Raw genomic sequence first — 20,988 nt, forward strand, 5'->3', positions numbered from 1 at the left:
TGTTGTAATTTGCATCTTGTGGTAGTAATGTCTCACCTTGCAATTGCTCTCCTCTGTGCCCCAAGAGTCTGATCCTCAAGGTTGTGTTGCCTGAGCTCCCCTGTCCTGTCTTCTTTTGGGGTTTGGCAAGGAAACTGAGGAACAGAGGGCAAAAGGAGAAAAATCAGGGCATTTTTTCCTGCTCATCCTCTCTGGCGCTTCACTTTGGTTATGACTCATTCAGTTCATGATGTCAGCCTCTTCCTACTGCTCTGCTCTTTCTGGTCCTCTTCAATAGAATAGTGGTAATGTTTCCACTGATGCTGGTGTCTGGGTAAACTCATCACTTGTTACTTTCTTGAATGCTGCCCATGTTACAATAAGTGATTTCTTAAATAAATTCTCATTGATTAAACACTTCTAAATGGAACTGACCTCTTACAGAGAGTTTTATAAAAACAAAGGTACCTCTGCAGATTCAGCTGACTCCATGGAAAATGGGCACAATTCATCAGTTTCCATCTTCATGCCGTATTCAATTACATGCCTTCTAACCTGAGTTTGTCGGCTTTGATCCAGTTTGTGTGTGTATCACTTCCCTGAAGATGGGTCTCCTTGGTCTCACAGTGCTCCTAGTCCAATGGGTAGAGAGGCAGGATGGCCAAGCATCCAGTGCTCTGTGCAAAATAGTAAAAGCATACACTCTGGACTGTCCAATTAGGAAAATGCACTATCTCTGGAGGATAAATAAGAAAAGGCACCTGCTGGGGTGAGCAAATTAGAAAAATATACCCTTCATAGTCTAGCCTAGCCAGAGCCCTGGCTTGGAAAATTGGAAGTGGGCATTTCAGTCCTCAATAGGGCCACTTGGGTCAGCTGCTGCCTTTGAAATTTCCTGTTCAGGAATCAAATGGCAATGTTTTGGTGCAAATAGTGGTCTTATTTCCCATATTGTAGAAAATAAAATGAAAATATTATGGATTTTTAAATTTCAATTTTATTTTTCTCTCCCCAATTCTACTTGATATTTTGGTTCATGCTGCTGCTAAATTGATAAATATTATATAAATTCTGTCACAAAAGTATGTTAATTAACTTTAAATCCAATACAATATCTTGCTCTGCATTGAGCACCATGACTTCCCATCATCCACAACCTGAATGTATTTTAAAATACTGGCTTAATTGAATAATGTCAGACTCAATTTACTAATGGAGTTTAAAAGATACATCCAAACATTTGAGAATACCTATACATCATTACTTATTTTAAATGGTAAAGAACAGCACAAATATGCTAATTTGTTTTACAGTTATACAAATATTATGTATTGATTAAAGAAAATGGTCTATATTAAGGTTAAAATATTTTTTTAGTGAATTTTTCTTCCAGGTTTTTACACACAATACATTTGTTAAATATAATCAAAAATATTATTATGGGTATTCCCAAATAGTTATTTATGCATTTCTATTTTCACATTTATTTAGAATTTAAAAACTAAGCTAATACTCAGTAGCTGTTATGCTGAGACATTATACATATGTGTACATTCTTTTATTTATTTAATTCAGACAAGTAATAAAGTAAAAACATATTATTTTCTGGATACCAATAATGTATTAACCCAAATCAATGTTTTAAATACAACATTTTAAATATTTTTGCACCTTCATGGGCAGCAATTTAATTATGTACACTTAAATCTAAAATATTATATATGTTCATGAGGATGTCTATTGAAATGAAACAGGAATTCTTTTCTCATAACCTTCAAAGTGTAAATTTAGGTGTTATATTGAGCAAATCATATCACCATAATTTTTGAACTCTGGAAACATATAATACAAAAACTTGTGCTATTTATTCTTTGGTATAAACTGTTTTTGAGTTGGCTTTTTTTGCATTTTTTGTAACCTGTTAGAATATATGACACAGTTTTTAGACTGAAACTTTCACATTAATTTTGATAAATTTCTTTATAAATGCCATTTTAGGACAGAAAACTTCAGTTTACAATTCAAGAAATTATATAAGAGTTGAATTTAGTTTTATAAACCTCTTTTTTGAGGAAATATAATAAGTAAAACTAAATCATTTTTAGTCAATTTAAAATGCATTTTGCCACAGATTCATCTTAATTTTCTCCAAAAAGTAGCTTTCTGGAAGCCCAGGCTGGAGTACTATAGGAATGGTTAAATGTGAGGTAAAATGTGTTTACTGGGTGGATGTTCTCATTAGCAGTCCAAATTTTTAGGTATCAAGGAAACCATCACCAACTCAAAGCAAATTCTTTATCAGCAATTTGTCAGGCACCTGTAATGGCTTAGAACTGCAGCAGAGAAAACACTGCATTTTATATCTGGAATTACTTGGGGAAACTGAATCCACTTTATGTTTTCTGGTGTGAGTGTTTTAACATTGGAATTAGGTATTTATACCTGCTAGAAAAGTTTGGAAGTCAAAGTCAAGGGAACTATCATCTGTGAACTCACACTGAAGCCCTAAAAAGTGATGCTGTCAAAAAGTTGGTTGGGGAGCAGCTAGGTACACACAGTATCACAGCTGGTACAAAACTGCTTGTGTTTAGTTTAAAACACAAAAGCAATGTGTATGAACTGTGTTCTTTGAAAAATAATTCAAAATTGTAAGGCCAACTTAGTAGTAAGAGAATTAACAAAACAAGCTGAATATTACTATATTCCAACATTTACTTTGGTTTTTGTAATATCACTGATAAGAATGACAGCTTGCTACCAAACTAATTCAAAACACCTTATTTCAAAGTACATGTAACATATTTTGCTTATACATTCTAAAAATTCACAACTAGGTTTTAGGATGTAAACTCCCATTTCCTAGTTTTTCTATTGAAATATGGCAGCTTTGAACTTTGAAACCCTTTTGGCAGTTCATTCTGATACTTCTGACAGAATTTCTTTTTGTTCCAGAATGGTGAGTAGTACAGGATGAGCAATGACTGGGTGTGGTGTTAAAGAGGATAAAAATTCTTTTTCTATTACAGTTCCAGAAAAAGCCTCAGGTGCTCCTGATAATGGGAAAAGTTTATTCTGATGATTTTCTTGTGGTTCTTCTTTTAAAATGCTTTCACTGGTGTCACTGCAATTGGCTTTTTCACAGCTAATACTCCTCAAAAAATCCTCTTATCAAATTCAGCAGCACTACTTTCATTGATATCACTAAAAACACTATTTTCTCTGCTTTGAGACTTCAGAATAGATTTACAAGGAACATATTCTCCATTCACAACATCAACAAAGACTCTGTAAATGTCAGCAGGAGTCCTGATTGTAGGAAGCTCTTGAGCAGAATGACCACTCTTCCAGAGTTGTCCTTTACGTTTGACGACTTCTTTCTTTTCACTGAATTTAAAGTGGTATTTTTTTCCAGTATTTATTCGAATCCTCTTAGGTTCAACCGTATGAGAAAAATATATTTTTGGTACAGAATTATCTCCAATTCTTAAAGCATTATGGTCATTTTCATTATCACCATCATGACTGTTGTCTTCATCATCTTCTTCATTACTCTGACAAAAACTTGAACCATTTACTGAAAAGTTCAACTGACTAGTCAATTGTCCATTGAATTGTTCTAAATGTGTAACATCCTAATGATTACTGCTGGGGGCAAGGGACTTTGTTTCTTGATGTATCACATTCACATTTGTGTTTTGATCTTCCTTCTCCACTTTAGAAGAGGCTGGGTATTCTCCATTTGCAGTCACAGTATCAGGCTTACTATCAAGTTCACCCAGCAATTCTTATCTCTATAATTCTTCAAGTCGAGCCCACAGTTTCTTATTAGCAAGTATATCCTCAGATTTTACTTCATTTGCAAAATTTGCTTCAAAAGTATTTGAAGATTTTGTTTGGAATGAGGTTTTTGAGAAATTCGTTGTTTGGCTTTAAACTCAAAGTCACTTTTAATCTCAGCAATATCACCTGCAGCATCACTCATTTTTCCAAATCTTCTGTGAATTTAACTCTGGATTCAAAAATTTTCCATCACTTTTTTTAAACCATTTATTGTTTTTCTTACATCTTTTCCTGTTCCTCACAGAGCCACACCACCTCCAGGGCACGCAACAGCACCAAGGCCAAGGCGGAAGCGTGTGTCACAAACTTCCACACATTCCAGAATCAGAAGGGGCCTCCGTGAATGGGGCACCGGTTTATGGAGGCGGCCCGGCCGGCTGCTGCCCAGAGTCCTCCTGGTTGCCTTCATGCACTGTGCGCCCGCTGCTGCTGTCACAGTTTAGAGAGGTTGCCACAGTTAACATAGATGCTGGTGAAAGACAGAAATCTCCTGGATCAGAGAAAACATACTTAGGACTCAGGGCATAACAGTATGAGCTTCAAGTTGTCACCAGTTCCCCTGTTATGAGATCCATGATTCAGGCAGTGCTGAGTGACTCTGTAGATATTTGTACACAGTGTATTTGTGTCACAACTGAGAAACTTGGAGTTTAGAAAACTCTCTACTCTTAAGGGGCTACTAGCAAAGCAGTCTAATTTTTACCCTTCAGAGAGAGAGAGTATGTTTATTATCCTGGCCAGGAAACAAATGTGTCCTTTACTCTGGAGATAGACCCTAAACCTATATTCCAAATGTAAGTTGTCATTTAAATCTACTTCTTTAAGTCAACTCTTTTTTTTCCTTTCTGTATGTCTCATTAGTGCCAGCTATTCTTATTGTTATAATAACGCTCTTTGTCTAGAGAAATACTTTTGATGGAAATTAACATAGGAATGATTGTGAGGTTTTGAAAAGATGGACAATATGAAATCTTATGTGATAAACCTACCTGCACTTAATGACTAAAATATGTATTCCTCTATGATAAACTTATAACCACTCAAATTTTACAGTTAGTTACTAAGAAAGATTTAAAATGTGTATTTAGTCTTTGAACCATAAGTTCTTCAGCTAAACATACAGAGAGTAATAGGTATGAGATGGAGTTCTGACAGAATACTTATCTAGGATGAAATGGGAAGAAAGGGAAATCTTTTATAAAAATGTGACCAGATGTGACTCCTGAAGGCATGTTTCAATTGCCAGGAGAAATAAGCATGTTCTTGGCAAGGGGAGAATGTAATTTGTGTGAAAGTCAGAGGCTAGACTTATTCATAGATAGAGTGATTGGGGATTCATGGGAAAGTTAGTGGAATGATGTTTTTGAGGATTAATGAAATTAAAGTTGGAGGTCTGACAGGCCTGGTGGAGGAGTTAGACTGGAGGTATTAAAATTAGTGAATTAGAGAATATGTCTAAAATGGGGAGTAAGATGATTGAGAATTGCAAGATCATGGACAGAAAGTGTAATGGATGCAACTGAGTGTGGGGAGGGGTATAACTGGGAGGAAGGAGTGATTTGTGTGATTAGAAAGCAATCAAAGAAAATGTCCTTCTGTCACTTAAAGATGAGAACCTGGACTTGATTGGAAGGATGGTTCCAGGTGTGTACTATGAGTAGAAGGAAAATCACTCACCAATCAGGAATGAATTAACTGAAGACCCATCCCAAGAAGTTGTGGGCCATGAAGGACCATGCTTCTTTTAACTTAAGGATGGATGAAGTAAAAAGTGTGCCTGAGGGACACTGGAGTCACCTTTGTGAAGCCTCATGAGAATGTGACCTCAATCTACTCTATGAAATCACAGTTGATTTATTGAGAATGTGAAACAGGAAATGAAATGAGTGACTGCATCTATGTCCTTGATAGTTAGGTACAGTGGATAGGTAGGTGAACTTAGATTATCTATTCTCTTATATAATTTGAGGCCACTTTTCTAGCTCTGGATTTTGATAGTCTCTTCAAGGGGTAGTACACATCACTGGGCAGTACTTATAGGCAAAATTTATTTCCTTGTAAGATGATGTCAAGTAGTGTCATGACATGATGGGGAAGGGAAATAAGGTCACAGCCTCTTTGAACTCAAGGAATTTTTCATTAACTGTGTACAATTTTTTTTTTGTCGGTAGCAGCTCTAAGGTGCTAATCCTGTTCCAGTAGTGTCACATATTTTACCGGCCCTTGATGATCACTATTTAGTGTAGTCATACCTTAAAAAACAGTTTGCTAACAGCACAAATTTTGGAAATGAATTTTGTTTTTTTCTACTCTCTTCTAATTTGATTTGTGTTTTAGGGGGTTAGTAACTGTGCTCTGTATATTTTAATGCCATAAAATTTATAAAACAATATTTTAAGGAAGATATCTTTTATTAAAACAAGAAAAATTGACTTATTAAAGACCAGTAGAGGAAGGGAATCAGGGGGAGGCAGGAAGGGAGGAAGTACTAATGATTAAAATGGAGAAAACTGTTGTGTGCATTTGTGAATATGTCAAAATGAAGCTCATTATTATGTGTCAATAATTTATACCAAAACATTAAAAAATTATTAATGGCTAATCAAACTTTACAATAAAGTAACTAGCAATATCTTATAATCATTATTTGAAATTTCTTTGATTTAGAGCTGGATTTCTTATTAAAGATATAGTTTCTAGAACCAATATTTATAGGACCCCAAGTACAATTCACACAAAAGGGGGAAGGGGTTCTTTTAGGTAGTGGTTGCAGTAGGTAGAAGCATATTGACAGCTTAAACCTGAATTCTGTCATTTCAGTGGGTGAGTGGTGGCTTAGTCAAACTTTTTGCAACTTAAGGTAAACAGTAGACAGTTGCACTATACTGAAAGACTGAATGCTGTAGTGTTAAAGGATCTGAAGGTTGTGTATTAACATGTTTTTGAATAAAAAAGTGAAATGTATACCACTTTCACAGAAAGGTTCCACTTTGGAATCCTGTACACTCTGTCATTTGGATATGTACTGTACTTACTTTCTCACTGTCTCTGATGCTCACTAACATGGATTTCTGAGAGCCTCAGGAAAGGAAGTCAGGGTCATTTAGTTCTAGCCTATGTGCAATCTTATTTTTTTCCTTTTTTCTAGCTTTACTTTATTTATTTATATGTGGTGCTGAGGATTGAACCTAGGACATTATACATGCTAGGTTAGCACTCTACCAGTGAGCCACAACCTCATCCCATTATTCTTTTACTTATATTAGTCAAAGTAGAAGGACACATTATCTCTGTGCAACTTAATAACAGCTTTTACCTAAAAATTCTTTCATTTCTCTGTTACAGTTTTAATGTAAGAAAAATGTTTAACCATTCATTTCTTGCACTATTTAAAATTTAAAATTGGTAGAAATACTTTTGAAGGGGTTGGAGATATAGCTCAGTTGGTAGAGTCCTAGACTTACATGCACAAGGCCCTGTGGTCAATCCCTACCCCCCCCCTACACACACACAAATACTTTTGGATATTTTGTTAGGAACTATTCTTATCTTTTTCCATTGTAGAATTTTAATAAAATTAAGTAAAATGATAGAATTCGGTACTGTTTATAGATACATCAGTACAGGCTCAGAAAAATTCAAAAAATTGCAGAAAAGTGGAAACATATTTTAATTATTTCTTGATTATTGCAAATTATTCATATTTTGAGCTGCTAAATAGTGAAATACTACTTTAACATAATATCTCAGAGATTAAAATATAGTTTGAGCTTTTGAAATCTTAAGGACAAACACTAAGCAAGTTGAGCAAATTAATGGGCATGGATATATGCTAGACATTTATCTCATGACTAAATCTTGGACATTTGTGTCCTTTTCCTATCTGTTACCTGTTAGAATCTTTTACCCAAGAGAGTTATTGAGTAAGGGTTCATGTGTATGTGTGTGTGTGTGTGTGTGTGTGTGTGTGTGTGTGTGTGTATGTGTGTATGATTTTCTGTATTCTTATTTTATGGAAAATAAAATTTAAAAATAAAAGATCATGCCAAACATTAGTTTTAAACCCACACAGTATTTTTATTTTAATTTTTTAAAATTTATTGAGACTTGTTTGTGGCCTATCATGAGATCATCCTGGAAAATGTTCCTCACACTATTGAGACAAATGTGTATCTGGCAGTTGTTGGATGGAACTTTCTATAGATGTCTGTTACGTCCATTTGGTCTAGGGGGCTGGACTTCAGGCCAATAACAGCTGGGGACTTCAACACCCCGCTTTTGTTCATGTACAGATCATTCACATAGAAAATCAATAGATACAGAAGAGTTAACCTGCACCCACACAGTATTTTTAAGGAAAAAATCCAAAGAAACTTTTCAAAGATATATGCATCTTGGTCTTTAAAATCTGTAACTGAGCCGGGCATAGTGATGCACACCTGTAACCCTAGCAATATGGGAGGATGAGGCAGGAGAATCCCTAGTTCAAAGCCAGACTCAGAAGATTAGCAAGGCACTTAGAAACTGAGTGAGACCTTGTCCCTAAATGAAATATAAAATTAGGCTGGGGATGTGGCTCAGTGATTAAGTGCCCTGGATTCAATCCCTGGTACCAAAAAAGGTGTAACTGAGCCAAGAGTGGTGACACATACCTATAATCCCAGCACTTAGCATGCTGAGGGAAGATCACAAGTTTAAGGTCAATTTTAGCTACTCACCAAGACCTCTCAAAATGAAAAAATAAAAAGGTCTGGGGGAATATCTCAGGGTAGAGCATCCCTGGGTTCAATCCCAAGTGCCCACCACACATATACATGCACAAAATTGTAATTGTGGAGCATGTGTGAGGTACTGGGTTCTATCCCCAGCCCTGCACACACACACACACACACACACACACACACACACACACACACACATTTGAAAGAGTTGAGGCCATTCTTCCATAGCCACGGTCTCCTGTGTACACAGCATCAGGCACCTGAAGTTCTTCCTGTGAGCCACATGCACAGAGTGACTACAAGGGCAGGTGACTCCACCTTGAAAATCAGAAGGTCAACGAACTATTCCACAATTCTTTTTGAGTTCCTGTCTGTATCTTTTAACCAGTGTTTCATTGATTTCTTATAAAAACAACACCCAAGCACTTTGGGCCAAACTGCAATAAAACACATGAAAATATACTAAGCCCAGTAAGCAGTGGATCTCAGAATTACCAGAAATCAAAGATATCCACTTCCTGACACTTCCTGGAGTGCTTTTTACCAAGACGTCATAGGACACAGTGACTCCTGGCTCAGCTCTGTCTCCTGCAGCCACTCCTGCTGCAAGGTCTTGATGCATATCCAGGAAATGACAGCAACAAAAGCCATTGCTAGTCTTCTCCAGAGCACCCAAGTGACTCCACTCAGTCTTGAGACTACTGAGCCCCTTCTCTGGCCAACCTATCGACCTCTTCATTGCCCACAAATCCAGAATGAACAGGAACATGCATCTACTGAATATCCCTGCCGTGGGTGAGCTCCTCCAGCTGCACAAATTCCTCTTTGTTGATCACCTTCTTCCTTGTACTCCTCTTCCACCTGTTCTTCTTCCAGCCTTGGACCCAGTTAGTAATCCTATTTATAGTGAACATACTGTCCATATATAGAACCAATTTACTGATGTTCTGAGCCTTGCTTGTTCCATGGCTTTGTAGGCTGCATGGATTTCTGCTCTTAGTTTTTCTGTCATCCAGGGAGTCTAATGCCTATGTTTAAAGGATGGCCTGGACCCCAGTAGATGCCAATTGCTGCTCATGCTCTCCTCTGTCCATTACTGGAGCAGCATCCATCGGTGTAGCCAACTACAGAGTCTCCCATATAAGAAAATGTATCCTTGCCAAGGGCAGGGCCTAGCTCTAGGTTTGTTCACACATACATCATACTCAGCTCTGAGACTTCTTCTTCGTAGTCATCTAAGGGCTCTCTGAGATGCTTGGTGACTTTCACCTGTGACTCCTGGACGTCTGTATTTTTTTGCTCAGGTGAGGATGACACCAGTCCTGTGGCCACTGTGCATGGTGTAGAAAATTCCTAGCCCACAGCAGCCCAGCTGTGCAGTGTGACTAGAGCTACTAGGCCTGCCAGAGGCAGCAGGCCTTGCATTGCTCAGGTTCATGCCCACAAACACATCACTTTCCAGGTTCTACCACACCCCATGAGCTCAGGAAGGGTTCATATTAATGATTATGTGAAAGCAGAAATTAAAAGCTCAGAAGTACGTCTGCACAAAAATGATTAATATTTTGTGTCTTAAGTTTATGATTTTGAAATAAAAACAATATTTAATATTGTATATTTATGTTGAATATATTCTGGATTCCAATTTGGAATTCTTCACTTACTAGCTGTGTTTTTTCTATGAAATCATTTAATTTTTTTCAGTGTTAAAGTAATAACAATTTCTACTTACTTCACAGGGGTATTTTGTGAAAATTAAACAGAAAGAAATCTGAGAAAGCTTAGAATGCTACCAGTCCCAATGCACATGTCAGGTACAGCCAATATTTACACTTCACATATAGAAAAGCAATCCCTCTCTGGTTTATAGAAGACCATTTGCTTTTTGCTTGAGCTATTTCCAGATTTTCTCCTATTTCTTACTAAGTATGAGAGAAATAAACAAGAGTACAAGTTAACGGTTTTTTGTAGAAAACATCTTTCTGATGTTTGCCCAGATAATGAAACTACCAGTTGTTTCTGAGAATTTGCAGGACAGCAGAAGTGCAGCGGGCAAGAACTGTAGTGGAATTGGCTGAGGTGGGGGGTCCAGAATGAGCTACTGTGTACTTATAAGAAACAAAAATTGCAGTTAATGTTATCACTAGACTATACTTCTGTTTTTTGAGCACCAACCTTTTGCTAGGCCCTGAGGAACACTTTCCATGGGGGGAACTGAAGCACAGGGAGTATGTCCAGAGGATACAGACTTCAGCTGGAGCCAGAAACTGACTCCGGGGTTCTTGTTCCCAGGTCCCTCTTAACTCCCTTGGGTAGAGTTGATGGTAAACTCTCCTCACTCTTGAGTATAAAAGCTTTGCTAGTAAGGGCCCCTGAAAAGAAGTTATCTGAAGGATTGTGAGAAATTGTTTGTATGAAAACCTAGAGGCAAGAAAATGAGACAAAAATGAGTTGTAGGAGCTGGGGCTGTAGCTCAGTGTTGGGGCGCTTGCCTAGCCTGTGTGAGGCACTAGGTTCAATCCTTAGCACTGCATAAAAATAAATAAAATAAAGGCATTCTGTCCATCAACAAGTATAACATTTTTTTTTTTAAAAAAAGGAGTTTTAGATAGCAGCAAGAAGGATTTGGGATAGCATTAGGAAGAACTTCCTCAGAATAAGGCTTTTTAGGTACAATGGGTAACCAAGGGAGGTCCGAGTGAGTGCCTCTCTCTGATATTCTCAACACTTGCCCTTTTCCTCTTTCAATACCCTATCACCCCTAAGGCATTCCTTCCTACCACTAGCAGTATCTGAAACATAAAGTCACCTGTGACCAACAGAATATTTGGGATCCAGCTTGAGCCAGGGATGGCCAGAACTTTTTTCACCTACCCCTCTCTTTTGGTAAGGGTGGTACTGGGGATTGAACCTAGGCACACTTAAACACTGAGCTACATCCCCAGCCCCATTTTTTATATCTTATTTAGAGACAGGGTCTCATTGAGTTGCTTAGGGCCTTGCTAATTTGCCGAGGCTGGTTTTGAACTCATGATCCTCCTCCTGATCTGCTAGGATTATAGGTGCGTACCACCACACCTGGCTTCAACCTGCTTTCTGAGTTCTCTGTTTGACCCAATGTCCTTCCCACCAAGCCAGAGAGTGGGTCACGAAGGCATCACAGAGAGTTATACAGAAGTGAGAAAAGCAGATGTGTGTCTTGAAGCAAGAATGGATTTGTGTCACAGACCAAAAAAAAAAAAAGATCCTAATTCTGACTGTCCCATTTTGTGCTGTGTGGATTCAGATGAGATTGTATATTTGGCGAATGACTGTAGCTAGACTACGTCTGCACGGCCAAGCCCAGTGCAGGGCAACTGAAGGGCACACAGAGAAGTAGGAGATCCACTCCCTGATGCCAAAGCATTCCCAGTGCAGCAGTCCAGGGGGAGCTCTTGTGTGGAACTGCACTCCCAGCACAAGAGGTGGCCCAGAGCAGAGGCCCAGGCATCCTGGGCGCCTAGCTCTGTCTCCGCATGTGCAGTGTTTATGGTCCATGGAACACTTTCCATGCATCATGTCATGTCATATTCACAATAGCCCCAGACGGTCTGACACAGTAGTCCAGACCCTTCATGTTGCAGGTGGGGAAATGGAGGCCCCCAAATATTCTATACCTTGCCCAAAGTTGTACAGATGGTGAGTGGCAGGCTGCAGGCCCCTTGGTGCTCATGGGAGCTCTTTCCACTGAGGCCCTCCAATTCTCCCTACCCTCCATCAGTCTACTACACTCTCTGTAGGTACAGTCCTGGACCCTTCAGCCTTATCTATGTCAACAGTCCCCCAAGACTCCCAGCCAGCCACCTGACCCCTCCCAGGTCCTATTTGTTTCTATACTGGGAACAGAACCCAGGGACTTTAGCACTGAGCTGCATTCCCAGCCCTTTTTATATTTTACTTTGTGACTGAGTCTTGCTTATTGCCTAGGCTGGCATCAAACTTGTGATCCTCCTGCCTCAGCTCCCCAAATTGCTGAGATTACATGTGTGTGCCACTGTGCTAGACCTAGCTTCATTTTTATAAATTCATCAAATTTCACATGAGCTATAGGACAAAATGTCCCTCATGTCAGCAAGCTTAAAGGAAGAACCAATTCACAATAGACAAATACCCTGTTTTTTTTTTTTTGTTTGTTTCATTTTTTGGTGGGGGGAGGCTGTACTGGGGATTGAACCCAGGGTGTTTAACCACTGAGCTATATCCCCAGCCCTCTTTCAATTTTTATTTTGAGACAGGGCCTCCTTAAGTTTCTTAGGGCCTCACTAAATTGCTGAAGATGCCTTCAAGCTTGTGATCCTCTTGCTTCACCCTCCTGAGTCAATGGAATTACAAGTGCACACCACCATGCCCAGCTAAAGCACCCTTTCTTGGGACTCCTACTTGATTACATCTAGCATCTACACATATATGATGAAATGTCTTAAGCTTTCTTTGTGGGATATACAGATTGTATCTTTAAAAATCCCTGTATTGCAAAAATGTCGGAAGAGGGGATTACCTGAGTCCCTAGAGATCTTTCCAGGCCTGTGGACAAGAAACTGCTGAGTTCATCTGAGCTGTATGGTATGAATAAGGAGGGCTGGATTTCAGACATTGGGTTTGGGGCCTGTGAACTATCTGCTGATACGTAAAGGAAGGAGAGACCAACAAAGACTCAAGTCTGAATAGAGGGCTCCTCCCCATCCTCCTTGCTTAGGGAGAGGAAGAACAGCTGGACCTCTGGATTTTTGCCTTGGAGAAGGTTGCTTTTAGTGTCTGACTATACAGAGGGGAAATTAGGGGAACAATTAAGGACTGAGCAGGATGTTTGCATATCCTTTAGTTCTGTAGGGTGGAAATCATTTCCATTTTTATAGATGAGGAAACCAAAGCTTAGTAGTATGTGGGAGTTCATCTGAAGTACTAGAGTAGGTACTCAATGGAGCAAGGATGGATGCAGCTTCATCAATGTTTATAGCAGCTCACTTCACAACAGCCAAGCTATGAAACCAACCTAGGTGCCCTTCAACAGACAAATGGATAAAGAAAATGTGGTGAATATACACAATGGAATATTACTCAGCCACGAACAACAATGATTTTATGACAATGAAATAGAAATAATGCTCCAGGGTGTGTGGAGGGGATGATCTCCATAAGAGGAAAGGACCTGGGGTCCCCATGGGGAGAGTTTTGGTATTTGGAGTGGGAACCTCCCTTTTCATGTATTATGTATTTGGGGTGGTTCCTGAGTTTCCCATGATGGCTTAATGTACGTGTGCAGATTTCGCCATCTTGGAAATTGTTCAGCATATACCATATCCATTTTCTCCAGACTGTCATGGACATGTCTGACTGCATGAAGGTGGTCCCCAGGTGGTGCATTGGTCCATTGTGTGTGGCCCTGGGACAAAGCCTGAATTTCCTCTACCTAATCCTCATTGCTTATGCCTACTTAAGCTACCTACTCCAACATTAAGCCATGCTCCTCCCTCTATACTGTGCTTCTGTGACAAAGCTGAGACACTGGGATTGATCATGTTGTCACAGGCAACCACAGGGACAACCAAGGGCAGGCCGAGACAGGTGCCCACCCCTGGTGCTTCCTTACAAGCTTTTCCTCATTTGTATGTCTCTTCCTTTTGTGGAGAAAAATTCAGAGGAAATGCCTCCCCTCTCTCCAGGCATTTGCTGGAGACTGATGACTTATGTCTAGTAGGGGACACAAGAGGGCCAGTGACCTTGGGTCACAAGAAAGCCCCTCCTGGAGCCAGCATGCCCCCCAAGGAACCCTCTCAGGGCTTCCCTGGAGACCTTGCCAAGCCTCCTCTGCTGGGGGTTTTCCAGAAGGTCAGGTAAATTCCAGGAGTCCAGGATGTCCATGTTTCTTACTCACTCACACAATCATAGCATCTCCCCCATGAACCAATCACCACACTCAGATACAGTTTCTCATTTGAGTCCGGGTATGGAAGCATGTCTGTGCACACGCACACATGAACACATGTTGTAGGTGATGAGCTTTTCCAGCAGCGACTCCCAGGAGCTCAGAGTCTCTTATCCTGTTGACACTTCAGCAGGTCACAGCTCACTCTGCTCTGATTGTGTGCAGGGGTCACAGCAATGCTAATAGCAGCAGAGGACAATTGTGGGACTTGAGCTGTCACCCTCCTCCTTTTCTTCCCCCTTCTAGAAAGTTCTTCCCTCTTCCTAAAGACCACCCAGGCTTAGCTACCCCTAACCTCAAAACACAGATATCATCATCCCAGATCTCACAGTCACAAAATAAATTAAAGATTAGAACTGAGTTTTCTGGGGGTGTGGGTGGCTACAGATTTCAAGAGGCCAGGAATAGCCCCTGGGAGGTGGGTTCTAGAAAAAGAATTGGAAGAAGTATTTAGCAGCAGCAGGCAAGGCCATAATGCTCAGTTGGGTACTCTGGGCCAAAGCAAGTGATCTATTTCAAGAAGATTACATCGGAGAATCATGGCTAGAGGTGTAGAGTATGGAGGTTGAGAACAGAATGGAGTCAGCGACATGAGACAGTTATTTAATCCATCTGGGTCTCATTATCTTCATATTTTTTTAAATTTTTTTCAATATTCATTTTTTTTTTTCAGTTTTCGGCAGGGAGAACATGTTTGCCTGCATGTGGTGCTAAGGATCGAACCCGGGCCGGACGCATGCCAGGCGAGGGTGCTACCGCTTGAGCCACATCCCCAGCCCTCATTATCTTCATCTTAAAATTGTGATAATAAGAATTGCCTATGTTATGTTATAGGGTATATTTGAGGTCAAAAGAATGAATACATGAAAATTTCATACAGCTACATGAGGAAGCACCATATCATGGCATGCTTTAATTTTCAGGATCAGACATCAGCAACTATCCTTGATCCCTAGGACCCAACCACTGCATTGATGTCCTACTGCCTCTATAAATGCTAAATCAGCCAATAGATCAAGCCAGTGCTGGCACAGACTCTATGACATTAATGACCTCAGTCAAACACTCATCCCCATCCTAGTGTAAGTCCCTCCCTAAGAATGGTATTCCTGATCCCAATCCCCAGCCCAGGGCAAGGCCTTTGTGCATAGATCTTCCCAAATTGGCATTTAGTGATGTCATGTTCAGAAGTTGAAGTCAGATATCTTGGGAGTATTTATATTATAGTAATTGGCAAACACTGCAAATTAGGGCTTTTTATTCTCTCAGTGAGCAATTTACTAAACATTTCCCAGCACACCATTGCTTACACCAACGGATTCATACCTCCATGTGACACTCTAGGGCTCTTCCTTAGATAACCATTGCTTCTTCAAGACACAAAATCCACCTGTAGCTGCCTTCCTGCCACAGGATTGTCCTGTCTCATTTATATCTCTTTGTAAGCTCAGGGCCCACTGTTGATCAGGTCCCTGCCCTTTGACACTGAACTTTGCCCATTAGGAAATGATCCTTCACTGCTTGCCAGGCCTATTTCCTAGCTGCAATCCTAAATGAGTATGGAGTCTTATGTCAGAACCCTGTCCTTTCTTCATCTCTGCCTGTACAGTGTTGCCCCAAGAAGACATCAGCCTCCTATGCAAGCCTAAGCAAGCCACAATGAGGCAGACACAGTAGTTCTGTGGAGCAGAGTCTAATATTTAGCAAGTTCTGTCATTTGCTTTTCTAGGGAGTAGGAGGTTTTGAGGGGAAACCCAATCTAGGGCAACAATTTCTCCCTCTCACCAGCTGAGTGGGCCCATTTATTTATTCATTACAATAACAGCTATAGGAGGGCAGAATTCAACATCTATTTTGGTTTGGGTTGGGTTCCCAGCACTTGGAACATACTAAGTGTTCATTAATTCCCCTTGAATAAATTAGTGAACAAAATTGCTCATTCCACCCATGTTCGCCCAAGCCTCTGTTCTGTACCAGGCCGTTTTGAATCCTGGTGACAGAAAGAACAAGATACGGCCCCTGCCCTCAAGAAGCTTGTAGTCCCACAGGCCAAGAAATTGGATGTTTGAAAGCATGAGAGCTACCACAGTATGGCTTATGAACCCTGGTGCTGATGGGAATGGGAAACAAAGGTTCACCGTTTCCAGGCTAAGATGAGGTGCTATGTGGACCAGAGAAGCCCTGATATTTGTCTACACATGCTCAGTGGACTGTGCAGGCTGCAGACTGAGGTGACTGCCCAAGGTCCCTTGGCTAGAACACAGCCTCACTGCCTCCCTGGGACCCCACCACCCAAGGAAGCTGATCCCTTGACCAACAGAGAGGATTCAGGCAGGGAATATCCGCCCCTCCCTGCCCCAGACTGGGCCCAGAAAGGCCTGGCATGCTTCTAATATCAAGCAGCAAATTCAATCAGGAAGATGAAAATTCCTATTATTTTAATATATTTAGAAGAGAGTTTAAGGTTGATTTTGTTACACGCTGTATATTTTTACAACATGAGGTCAGGCCACTTTGATAAATGCTGTAATGAAAGACAGAGGGGGCCTTGGGAAAGGGGGAGGGAGAGAAAGAGGAGAAACAGAGGGTGGGGGAGAGACAAAGACAGATGGAGAGAGGCAGTGACAGTTGGAGGAAAGGAGGGAGAGACAGGGAGAGAGAGATGAGAGAGAGAGAGAGAGAGAGAGAGAGAGAGAGAGAGAGAGAGAGAGAGAGAGAGGCTGTGCATCTATGGAACTGTCTTACACATATGTCTACAACTCCTTGTGTGTCTCTGTGTCTGTCTGTTGTTGGAGTAGATGAATCCATTTGGGGATAAATAGGATGGTTTTTCCACCTGCAGGAAGCAAGGCAGCCAAAGGCTGATTGGAGCTATTTGACTCTGCTGCTCTCAGAAGGCCTGGGGCTGGGACTCAGGTTGCTCCTGAGGCCAGACCCTGGGCTCAGCTTAGAAATTGAGATGCAGGCAGGCAGCCAGGAAGGCAGGGAAAGTCCAAGGAGACTTAAAGGCTCTCCTATAAAGTGATCCTCAACAGGAGAGGGGACTTGCTCCCCAAAGGCCCTGCTGCCCAGCTGACTCTACCAGGCAGCTCCTTGTTCCCCTTCTCTGGAACACCCCAACCCTGCACTCAGAAGCAGGCACACATGGCTTCCAGGGCCCAAGGCCAATGCCATGGTCACCCACTAAAATTTTTTGGAGACCAGAATGCCTGAACTTACAAGGGAGGGATTAGTTAGCCAGGCTGGAGAAAAATGGCTTACAGCCTGGAGGCTGGGGGATGGATAAAGTGACCTTTGGAGAACCTCAAAGGCACAGGAACATTTGACTAAAAGCTTAGGGTAATAGAATGGGATGGGGTAACAGTTTCTGCAGAATTTTTGGTTCAGAGTCCCAGGGAAGAACCTTAATTTCTTGAAATTGCTACTCAAAATCCCCTGCCATAGTCTGGACCTCACAGGTGACCTGGGTTGCCACCAAATCCATCCTTCTGCTTCTGGGCAGGTAGACACCTTCAAAAATCCAGCTCAATGTTCACTTACCCTTAATACACTTCCCAGGGTCCAGGTGTTGTCTACTGCAAATGCAACGCCCTGGGGCACTGGAAAGGGAACCCGTTTTCCCCCCGCTTCCTCTAGGAGAGAGCAGGAGAGGAACTATATCCACCACCTCTGCTCCCTTCAGGGCCCCAGAGGAGAGCCAGTTCACAAGAAGGACAGGTCTGACCTAATGCTCTCTGTGGCCTCTCTTGGTGGCCTATTATTATTTTTTTCTTTTTTTTCTCCCCTTTTGGAGGAAAGCCAGGAAATGACCACTTAAAGAGCTAGCGGACAGGGAAAGTGAGAATAAGAGAGGAAGGAGAAAGACAAAGGCTGCATTGTCACCTCTCTCAAAAGAATGTCTGACACTGCAAAGCAAGATGACGGGCTGGGCTTGTGGTTGCCTCTATCTGTGAGTATAACCTTGGGCTGGAGTTGACAACCTGGAAACAGAGTGTCAGTGTTGGAAGAGGTTCTGCCTTGGCTCCTACTGCTCAACAGGAGATGGCAAGCTGCTCTGTGACTCGTTCCTTCCTTGCGCTCTCCAACCTGCCCTCATCCTCTGGATCTGGCCCAACAACAACTTCTCTCAGGGATTCCAGGCCAGGTCATGGTGGGGGTGTGTTCTTGGACCCTAGGGAAACTTCTGATGGAGGAGTCGAGGTCCTAGGATCAGGAGCTCCTCAGTCTTGTCAATTTCTGTTATAGCATCAACAAGTTTCCATGGAGTGCGCATTGCATGCATTGGGATATCAGAAAGGGGATGCTGTCCTGGGAGGAACAAAGTGCTTTAGAACTAGAACATATAAGGGAAATCTCTACAGACAGAGATAGGACCCAGGGGGTAAGCTGAGGGCTGAAGCCAAATCAGAGCAAGACAAGGACCACACCCTCCCCAACCCTCCATTTCTCTGCTGTCTCCTGTCTTCTCCAGCTAATAGCCATTCCCAGAAGCCCTTCCACCCTCAGCCAAGGTCCTGCAATCTTCCAATTTGGCACCCCAGTTTCTCTAAGTGGGTTCCACCACTTTCTTTCAGCCTCTTCAGAATTATCTCTTGGCCTTCAATCTTGCTTCACTTTTGCCAAATTCAATTTCTCAAGGATTGCCAAAGTCTAATTGCTCTGGCAATGACAGTGACTGCAGTTAGTCCTCAGTCCTATCTCCAGAAAAGGAGGGAAGAAATGACTTCTCTCCAGGTGGTGACAGATGCATCCCACGTTTTCTTCATCTCTCTTGTTATGTCCTCCCTGTAGAAGGTGGAGCTTTGTGCTAGCAAGTCCTAAACCAGGAGATAAAGGCTCAGCTCTGTCACTTCATCCCTGTGCCTTGTCTCTGAATTATCTGCTTCCCCAAAGGTCGACATTTTGGTACTAGACTCAAGCATTTGCCAGGGTCCTTCCTGCTCTGAGACCGTCTCAGTATGTGTGTGCATGGAGGGGGTGTGGCCCCAGACTTGACAGTAACTGACAGTGGTACATCTAAGTCTGGCTGGCTTAATTCCTAGGGAAAGACCCCATGTGATGGTTTGGATGTGAGATGTCCTCCAAAAGCTTATGAGTGAGACAATGCAAGGAAGTTCAAAGAAGGAATGATTGGGTTGTGAGAGATTTAACTCAATCAGTGATTAATACCCTGATGGGATTCACTGAGTGGTATCAGGAGGTGGGGAGGCATGGCAGGTGTGGCTTTGGGGTACATATTGTATTGGGCAGGTAGAGTCAGCTTCCTGAACATCATGTTAGCTGCTTCCCTCCACCATACTCTTCCACCATGATGTTGCTGGCTGTATGTAGACTGAGACCTCAAACTGTGAGCCTCAAGATAAACTTTTCCTCCCTACAGTTGTTCTGGTTGGATCCTTTTAGTCACAGCAGTGAAAAGCTGCCTGAAACACGCCCCTTCCACCCCTCTGTAAATGCTGAGACCTGTTTAGGGATGGGTGGGCTCTTTCCCCTCCTCACAGTCACTGCTTTCTGGTGTTTCCCCAGCCAGGAATTCCTTTGGAAACAGAACCTGGCAATGGTCCCATATTTTGGGAAGTGCTGGCCCCAACCCTGTCTTCCCAGCTATGGAGCCCAGGCCTGCAGCAGGTGTGTGTCAGTGTCCTGGCTCTGGAGATCTCTAACCTCTGGCAGGAGGGAGTGCTATCTTTGGAAGCATTTCTTCTGTCCTCAAATGAAAACCTGTGGCCAGGGGAGCAAACAAGTAGGGAGAAAGCCACAGACCTCAATGGTCCCTGTCCCCACTGCCAGCCACTCTATTTCCCCCCTGACCAGTATACCTGCTCCTTCTCCACAGAGGGCATATCACTCATTATTTTTAACCTCTCTTCCCCTCTCTGGGTCCTGCCCTTTCTGTCATTAAAATGTCTCTCTTGTGTGTCCCTTCATACCCATCCCCACCATCTCCCTTCACTCTCTGTTCCTGAGCAGCCTGTCTCCCACAGTGTCACCACAGCGACCTTCCTGAAAGGCAGATCAGATTACACCACTCCCCTCCTCAAGGGCCCTTATGGGCTCCCTGTGGCCTGCTGAATCAAGTCCTAATTCACTTGTTATTCAAGGCTCCAGCTTCCTTTCCAGAAACATCTCCCACTATGGAAATGCAGGAATCCCACACTCAGGGCACACAGGGCTCTCCTTGTTTGCCAAAATGGGAGCCTTTCTGAATGGCCCACAAGCACCTCGACTTCTCCACATCCACGACAAACCACCCCATTCCACCCACCTTTCCCTCTTCCACAGTGCTCCAGTGCCAGCATTCATGTCTTCCTTGCTGAGCACCTCACTCTCCCTCACACCTGACATCCATTTGGGGACTAGATTATATCAAACTGTCATCTGTGCCATCTCCTGACACCACTCTATCTCCACTGCCACCCTTCCAGAACAGAACCAGCTCATCTCTTGCTGCCTGACCTGCAGGAGCCTCTGTCTTCCAGCCTT

General features: G+C 42.1%; 2 pseudogenes; both read right to left on the reverse strand.

Annotated features, from left to right (window-relative positions):
- Positions 1 to 2,847: 2,847 nt before the first annotated feature.
- Positions 2,848 to 4,042, reverse strand: LOC144252798 (unconventional prefoldin RPB5 interactor pseudogene; annotated as a pseudogene).
- Positions 4,043 to 9,238: 5,196 nt separating this feature from the next.
- LOC144252799 (ribonuclease H1 pseudogene) lies at positions 9,239 to 13,852 on the reverse strand (annotated as a pseudogene).
- Positions 13,853 to 20,988: the final 7,136 nt, after the last annotated feature.

This window comes from Urocitellus parryii, unplaced genomic scaffold (assembly GCF_045843805.1).
Source record: "Urocitellus parryii isolate mUroPar1 unplaced genomic scaffold, mUroPar1.hap1 Scaffold_59, whole genome shotgun sequence".
Lineage (NCBI taxonomy): Eukaryota > Metazoa > Chordata > Mammalia > Rodentia > Sciuridae > Urocitellus > Urocitellus parryii.